The sequence below is a fragment of the Dioscorea cayenensis genome, chromosome 4 (genome assembly GCF_009730915.1).
Source record: "Dioscorea cayenensis subsp. rotundata cultivar TDr96_F1 chromosome 4, TDr96_F1_v2_PseudoChromosome.rev07_lg8_w22 25.fasta, whole genome shotgun sequence".
Lineage (NCBI taxonomy): Eukaryota > Viridiplantae > Streptophyta > Magnoliopsida > Dioscoreales > Dioscoreaceae > Dioscorea > Dioscorea cayenensis.
In genome coordinates this window covers 15,295,014-15,303,457 of record NC_052474.1, presented here as the reverse complement: position 1 = coordinate 15,303,457, position 8,444 = coordinate 15,295,014, and the positions used below count along the sequence as shown (strand labels likewise).

The window sequence follows — 8,444 nt, the reverse complement described above, 5'->3', positions numbered from 1 at the left end:
GGTTCATCCAACTTGTTCGGTTCACGCACATCCTCAACAGCCTTGGGGTATTTCTTGTGGCGTCTCCTTGCCCTCTTCATCTTCCGGAGCACCTTCTTCATGACACCCAGAGTATATGGTACTTGTTCCTCCAGACCAAGCATCATTACTTCTTCATTGTCCATCTGTTAGTCGAACAAACCCTCATACGGGTCTGGATTAAACATTTCCTGTATGTATTCATCAACAATTTCATCAGTAGTGTCAAGAAAGTAAAAAGGATCATCAAAGTCAAGAGAATGTCGCATGGCTTCGATGAGGCGGTATGTGAGCTTATCATCTCCAACCCTCAGTGTCAACTCCCCGCCGTCCATCTCTATCAATGCCTTGGAAGTGCGCAAGAATGGCCTCCCAAGTATCAAAGGAACATCCGCATCCTCATCGATGTCCAACACTACAAAATCTACAGGAAATATATACTTGTCAACTTTGACAAGAACATCTTCAATTATGCCCCTCAAATATCTCACTGTTCGGTCCGCCGATTGTAATGTCATCCGAGTGGGCCTAGGCTCTCCCAAGCCTAGCTTCTAGAAGAAGGAATATGACATGACCTTGATATTAGCCTCTTAGTCTGCCAATGTCATTTCTTCACCCAAGTTACCAATGTTGCATGGAATGATGAAGCTTCCTAGTCTTTCTTCTTGTTCGGCATATTCTTTTGCAAAACCACCGAGCAAGAGGCATCTAAAATCACGGAGGCACTCTCCTCCAATTTCCGCTTGTTGATGAACAAGTCCTTCAAGAATTTTGCATACTTAGGCATTTGGGACAATGCCTTGACAAAGGGAATATTGAAATGGAGTTCCTTAAACAAACTCAGGAACTTCTTGTATTGTTCGTCCGCTTGGTCATTCTTCAATCTAGAAGGATAAGGGATTCTTGGCTTGTAAGGTGGGGCTGCCACCTTCTTCTCTTTGTTTGCTCCCTCCTCAATCTCTATAACCTCGGGTGCATCTACATTTGGTTTCTCACTCGGAAGCCTACCCTCAACCTCACGACAACTTCTCAAAGTGATCGCCTTCACATGCTCTCTAGGATTGGTCTCGGTATTACTCGGCAAGCTTCCTTGTTGTCTCTCCGATAGAGACTTCGTAATTTGCCCCACTTGGTTTGCAAGATTGTGCAAAGAAGCGGTGTGGTTGCGAAGTGTAGCCTCGACTGATTGGAACATTGTATCCGATGATTGCACAAATCTAGTCAAGGTCTTCTATAAATCGGTCATTCGGGTTTCCAAGCTGGACACTCTATTCTCCATGTTTGGGGCTTGTTGTTGTTGGGAACCGGGTGCTGCTATGGCCTTTTGTGGTCCTTTGTTGCTCCACAAAAGTTAGGATGACTCCTCCAACCCTGATTGTAGGTATTGCTATATGGATTACCTTGGTTCCTCATTGCATTACCCACAAAGTTGACTTTCTCCACCGAAGATGCATCACCAATAAAGATCGGGCAATCGGAGGAAGTATGTCCTCTACCACACCCAGTGCAAGTAGTCACGGTCGCCACCCTATTAGAAGTTAGATGGTCTAACTTCTTACTCAATGATTCCACTTGGGTCGCCAAAGAAGTTACTGCATCTATCTCATGGAGCCCGGCCACCTTTTTCCTTTCTCGTGCATTCCACTGATAACTGTTCATGGCCATGTCTTCAACTAACTGTCAGGCTTCTTCCAGAGTTTTACTCCCCATTGTACCTCCTGCGGCGGCATCTAGCAATTACCTTGTACTCGGATTCAACCCATTGTAGAAAGTCTGATAATCATCCATTCGGGAAATCCGTGTTGTGGGCACCTCCATAAAAGATCCTTGAAGTGCTCCCATGTCTCAAACAATGACTTCAACTCCATCTGTACAAATGACGATATCTAATTATGAAACTTGGCCGACTTCCCCGGAGAAAATTATCTAGCAAGAAAAGCTTCGACCATCTCATTCCAAGTCGTGATAGAGGCTTTTTGTAAGTAATAAAGCCACTGGTTGGCTCTTCCCTTGAGAGAGAATGGGAAAGCCCTCAATCTAATAGCATCATCTGATACACCATTAATCTTCAGCATATCACAAACTTCCAAGAAGTTCTCTATATGGTTGTTTGGATCCTCATCGGTCAAACCATTGAACTATGCTGACTACTGAATCATCTAGAAGAATGCTGGTTTCAACTCAAAGTTCGGAGCTATAATCGGGGGTCGCATAATGCTAGATTGTGTCCCTTGTACTGATGGTCTGGCGTAATCAAATAATGTTTCCTGTTGTTCATTCTGTTCAGCCATGTTGTCGGATCCTTCAACTTCCACTTCAGCTAGATTTAACGGTTCTTGCACAGGTTCTTTCTCTTTTCTTCGGAGTGAATGTTCAAGTTCGGGATCTCCTTCAATTAAAATCGAAGGGTTCCCTCGGGTCATAACCTGAAGCTACACCAAAAGAAAGAAAAAGAAATTAGAATGATGATAGAAAAAAAAGATGTGAAATTGAATGAATGAATGAATCAATAGCTAAGAAAACAAAGTGCAAAGTATCTCTAAACGCCTACTCCCTGGTAACGGTGCCAAAAACTTGACAACGCCTCTTGCGTATGTCCTGCAAGTGCACGGGTTTGTCAAGTAATAAAATAACAGGTGAGTGGATATCATATCCACAGGGAGTAGGGAATAAAAATACTTAAATTGTTTCTTAACCAAGTGAAAGATGAATAATGATTTCGTTAACAAGATGTAATGTAAACAAGAATAAAAGAGACAAGAAAAAGAAGCACAAGTAAAGGGGAGATAAGGCAATCGATATAAATGGGGTACTCGTATATTATTCCGCCTAGGACAATCGTTTCAAGCGCAAAACCCTCTATTATGCTTCCTAACTAATGCATTAATGAGTCATGGAGATCCTTCAATACATGGTCAGAAACCTAGGGTCAACCATGCTTGACTCTATACATGTCTCGGAGAAAAAATTGAACAATCTCAACACCTCGCACTCATACAAAATCGCAATGAGTTCTCGGAATTCCAAGTGATAAATCCTCTTCCTAGATGTAGACCTAACCTTTTGGTCCAGGTGGAAGGTCCCTAGTCACAATTAAACCCTAGGTGCTAAAATCCCTTCAACGCTTCACTCTGTTGCCGCTACAACTAAGCCACAGCGGAAGGTCATCCCTTAGCCCATTCATTCTACTTTGACTGTAAAGAACTCGAGGAAATAGAGGTAGGATAAATCACACCAAAAGAGAAAGGAGACACTCTGCTACCTCTCGAATCTAGCTTTGTCTAACTCTCGTGGTGTGTCACTCACTCACAAGGGTTACTGATAAATGCTTGAGTAGACATATTTTTATATATGTTTTACATGCATTGAGCATCATTTTTACTATGGTTTATGTCTCATATTGTGTATTTGGTGTTCTTTTATGCATATAGGTTGTGAATGCCTTGAAGAGTAAAAAGGAAGCAAAGATGGGCTATAAAGACATAATGTTGGGAGTTCTTGTTCAATTCAAGGACCAAGACACGAGAGGAGTTTATAAACGTGGAGATGTGTGCCAACTTCCAAGAAGATTCAAGTCAATTCACTAATTGGAAGGGCACAAAGGCAGCCACATCTTCAAGTTTCTTCTCTTTGTGAAGATTGCAAGACCTCTCAAAGATACATCGATGAAGAAAAGTTTTATAGCCTACCACATAGACGTGTGCTTGGACATGTGGCCTCAAGAGAAGAGTGATTGGACCGCGTTTTGTAGATCATGAACGCACCGCAGCAAAATTACTGTAGCAATACTGTATTAAAATTACTGTTCACACGCCCGCGTGGAAATTTCTGCAGCCCACGCGGCCGCGTGGAAAATCCACACGGGCGCGTGAGGGAACTTGACAGGCGCGATCTAAGGCCTATAAATAGCCGTTTTGCCCTATTCTTTCTCATCTTTTGTGCGGCTCTTGAGGGGTGAGACAGCTAGGGTTTAGAGAGGAGGTCTTTGTGGCTTTGGAGGCACTTCGTCACCAACTTTGATCGATTCCTCCTCCGTCATAGCATCAAGGAAGCCACCGGTGAACCTAGCTTCGGAGTGGGTCCTTCAAGACGTTGAAGCTCTCCATCAAGGCCATCAGTTCATATATAAGGGGGTTTATTTCTATGGTTTTAATGTACTTTCATTCATTGATGGTGTGTTTTGTATGTTGCTCCATGGAGAGCTAAAACCCTAGAGGGTATTAGGGCTTGTGAACCCTAGGATTCTCATCTTTTGTGGATTTGCTTAGTGTTTCTATTTAATCCGAGTTTGATTAAGTTTTAATCTCGTATTCTCATTGCTTGATTGTTTAATTAGTCCTTGTGGTTGATTGGATTTGCATGATTTGTTACTTTGATGTGAGAGAGGTCTCCATTAGAGTTAGAACTTCAAGGTTAAAGAGGGTTGAGAGGGTGAGTCATGAGATAGTGGAGTGTCCCCTCTCCCTTCCGATTGAGTGTATTCTATCGCCGGGACCTTGTAGGGGGTTAGGATCCTTCGCCGGGAATTAGGGTTGGATCAATCTTTAGGAATCAGATACAACTCTTGGAATCCCTAGAGTGCTTTGCAATCATATGTGGTGTGAGGTGTTGAGATTGAGCGATTTCTCCAATGGGACCTCGTAGGGGACTAGTATCTGTGATCGGGAGGCCGGATCCGATTATATTTGGATTTCCATGACTTAACTTACTCATCATAGAAACACTTTGCTTATTCGGTACCTAATACCTGAATCCTAGGGGGAGCATTGCCCGAATACCTCACTTTTACTGATTGAGATCTCCATCCATTTTACTCTTGCATATTTGTCTCAACCCTAGTGTCACTCTAAGGAAGTATTCATTCAATCAACCATTCAAGATTGGAACTCAATTAAAGCATCAATTAATGAAAGCATAATAAAAGGTTTAATGAAACAAATACATCCTCGGGTTCACAAATCCAAATACCCACTAGGGGGTTTAGCTCTCCATGGAGCTAGTTACAATCAACAATGAAATTGAATGTAAAAGCAAGTAATCCATAGAAAACCCTCTCAATAGTCATGACAATGGTCTTGTGAAGAATCCTCAACTCTTCCAAAGGTCCCTTTGTCCGGTCTAGGATACACCTCGCTGGATCGGTGCCGACGAAAGCTCACCCACTAACCTTCTTACAAATTGAGCGTGATTTTGAAGCCATAGAACCTCTCCAAATTCCTTGCTAATACCTCTCAAAATCCTAGCCGTCGCCCTCTCTCAAGTTAGGGAAAAGATGGAGAAAAGAATGCTGAAATCGGGGCTGAAATCAGCTTTAAATAGGGTTGGAATCGGGCATCCACACGCCCCTGTGGATTCTCCGCACGGGCCTATGGAAATTCTGTACGGGCGTGTATAAGTTCCACACACCCATGTGGATTCTCTGAACTTCACTTTTCCAGCCGGCTATGAACAGTACCTGGTACAGTGAATTTCTATAGTGTTTTGCTTCAGTAACCTGCTATAGTACCGGCCCGAAACATTCCCGAATCCATGCTTTCATCGAGGTAATGTAAACGGGCACATGTTTACGTTGTAGATCGCTTTGCTTCTTCAATAAATGGATTCATTAGTGAAGATCTTGCTATCAATGCACAAGCTGGGATACTCGAACCATCATGTTAACTTGAATACAAGGAGGTTGGCACAGATTCTTGCATCTTGAACCCGACTTATGTCTTCGCATTTGAACCTTCTCAAGATTTCCTCCAAATAGTGCGTTCATGATCTACATTGGCTTCTTTCTTTAACATTCAACTTCACAACCCTATATGAATGAAAGTAACATAAATGCACACATATTAGCGCTAAAACTTGATAAACGTAATGCTCATCCTAAGGAAAGAACACTTCGCATTCTTATCACACAAGCACTTATCTATTTCTCAGGTTCAAGTTCCCATATCTTCTATGCCAGAGCCTCAACACCTCTTTTTCTCCTTGTACAATGTGGGCATACCCAATGTCACTTACACCAAGGGGAAACAACCAGTGTGGGATTTATGCACTCAAGCTAATAGTGTGTTGGATTGATCATCCTTGATTGCAAAGTATCCATTTGAGAATTATACTCTATAACTAGCTGACATTAGCTGGCCCATACTTAGTAAATTATGTGCTAAGTTAGGCACAAATTGAACATTAGTTAGAAGGTTAGTTCTCCCCAAACTTCTTCGAAGAGCAACTATCCCAATTCCAGCAACCTGAAGAGTGTTACCATCTCCTATTCTAATAACCTAAGGAGGAGTTTCTTTTATGCTTTGGAATAGATTCTTATCTCCTAGCATGTGGTTTGAGCATCAACTGTCAATGAGCATGTGCCTTCTACTTCACACTTAGGCCCATTACTCCCTATAAAGAGCAACCCTTCATCTTCTATTTTTTTGGTTCTTCAGTCACATTTTTCTCTTTGGTTTTATACTAGCACTGGGTGATAGGGATGCAAGTATACGTATCCATCATGTAATAAAGTGGCAGTCTACAAGGAAGAGAGTGCATTCTAGCAATAGCCCTAATTCTAAAAAAATAGCCTAAGTGATCGAGTTATGTGTGCGTGAACAAAAGGGAATAAAAGTAAGAAATATGGACATAAAGCCGGAGAAAAATCAAGGGAAGAAATAAAGTTTGGGCATAGTATCCATCTATGGTTTTAAAGTGCAGGACAAAGGTTGTCTATGTTTGGAATCCTATTTGAACCAAGAGGTTTTCAAAATTATACTAAACCCTGATTTCTTATGTGAAGAATAACTAAATAGGTGCAAAGCTGATACAGACATCCACATAATCACATTAACACTCTATCAAACCTCACTGTGGGCTAATGACAATCTCTTAAGTAGATAATCTCTCTCAAGGAAAAAAATTACCCCTAATCTGAATACAGAGTAGACATGTGATTTCTCCTAAAATCTACTCCACATGATTGCAAGGAGCACGGAGATTATAACTAACTCACTCTAAAGGATTGAGGGAGACAAGTTCTCCAAAGTACGATAACCAGAGGCTTACTCACAATCCCCTTGAATTATGGCATACTATGCTAGGTGAGAATTTTTTCTAATCGCAAAGCGCATCAGATGTATGAAAAATAGGTTGCTCTCACTACAATAGCAATCATTCAATAAAAAAAATGCAATTAGATTTAAATAGAGATGATTGCAATTAAGAAAACAACTTAAGCATTAAAGATCCAACAACCAATGTCAATGGAATAAACAATAGAGTTCAACTATGTCTGAACATCTACAAAGTAGCCCTCCGTTAAAGGAGGGCAAGCATTTAAAGTACAAATAATAGAAGGAGACATGAAAAACATGAAAACCTCCTTCTCAATCATACTGAAGAAGGATCACCAGAGAAGCCCTAGGAAAGCATCCACAATGCAGCCAAGGTGAACTTAACAGCAACAACCTCTAATCCCCTAGAATATAGATCCAAATCTCCCTTCAAATAGCCCCTTGAGTGTTGGAAATTTGTCCCTTTTCTTCCCTAACTTTGCCTCCAAGAATCTCCCAAAAGAAAAGTCAAGAATGCCATAAAAATCCTCACCAGTTCTATTTACGCCCCACTGCTTACAGGTTGCTTATGGGCATAAGGACATGGTTATAAGAGAGCTGAAAAAGATGGTCATGAGCCTTATAGGAATACTTACAATCATAAGCCATGTCTATAAGGTCTTCTATTTGTGTGACGATCCAGCTTACAACTCCAAGCGCCGGACCATAAACTTCACTATGTTGCTTCTTATTACCACCCTTATTGGCATATGCTATGGTCGTAAACTCCTACAGATGGTCCTTACGGGCATCCTTACAGGCATAAGCCATGCCTATAAGTTTCTCTGATTTGGCTCTGAATCCCTCTTACGAGCATAACTATGCCACAACATTAATATTCTCTGGAATCTACTTATGGTCGTAAGGTAGGTTGTAAGTTGTCGTAAGTGACCCAGTTTACCTTGTCCTTATTCAAATGATGCTGAGAGAGCTCCAACTCCTTAATTTAAGGTTTAGAATGCTTCTTTTGGCTTTCTCTTATCTTGAAGTTATTCCTTAAGCCTAAGACTATAAAACACATTAGATTTAGCATCAAATTCCACAATATAGTTCTAATACATACCGAATGAGTGTATAAAATGATATGAAATACATGAACTTTGTACACTCATAAAATTCCCCCGCACTTAAGCTTTTGCTTGTCCTTAAGCAAAAATAAAACATTACAAACCAAGTGGAGAAAGTGCAAGACCTTGGGTACTCAAGAATTGGGGAGTTTCATAAGTAGTTCAGGTCTTAACAATACAAGAATGCTAAAAACTTCAAGTTCCAAAAATAGTGAACATTTAATTTAAGATAATCATTTTTTTTGTATTATAACTCTCTACTTCACTT

At 41.0% G+C, this 8,444-nt stretch overlaps 1 non-coding gene across 1 annotated transcript; it reads left to right on the top strand.

Annotated features, from left to right (window-relative positions):
• Positions 1–1,812: 1,812 nt before the first annotated feature.
• Positions 1,813–1,918, top strand: LOC120259668. The gene has a single exon (XR_005536225.1). It is a non-coding gene; the product is annotated as a small nucleolar RNA R71 (small nucleolar RNA).
• Positions 1,919–8,444: the final 6,526 nt, after the last annotated feature.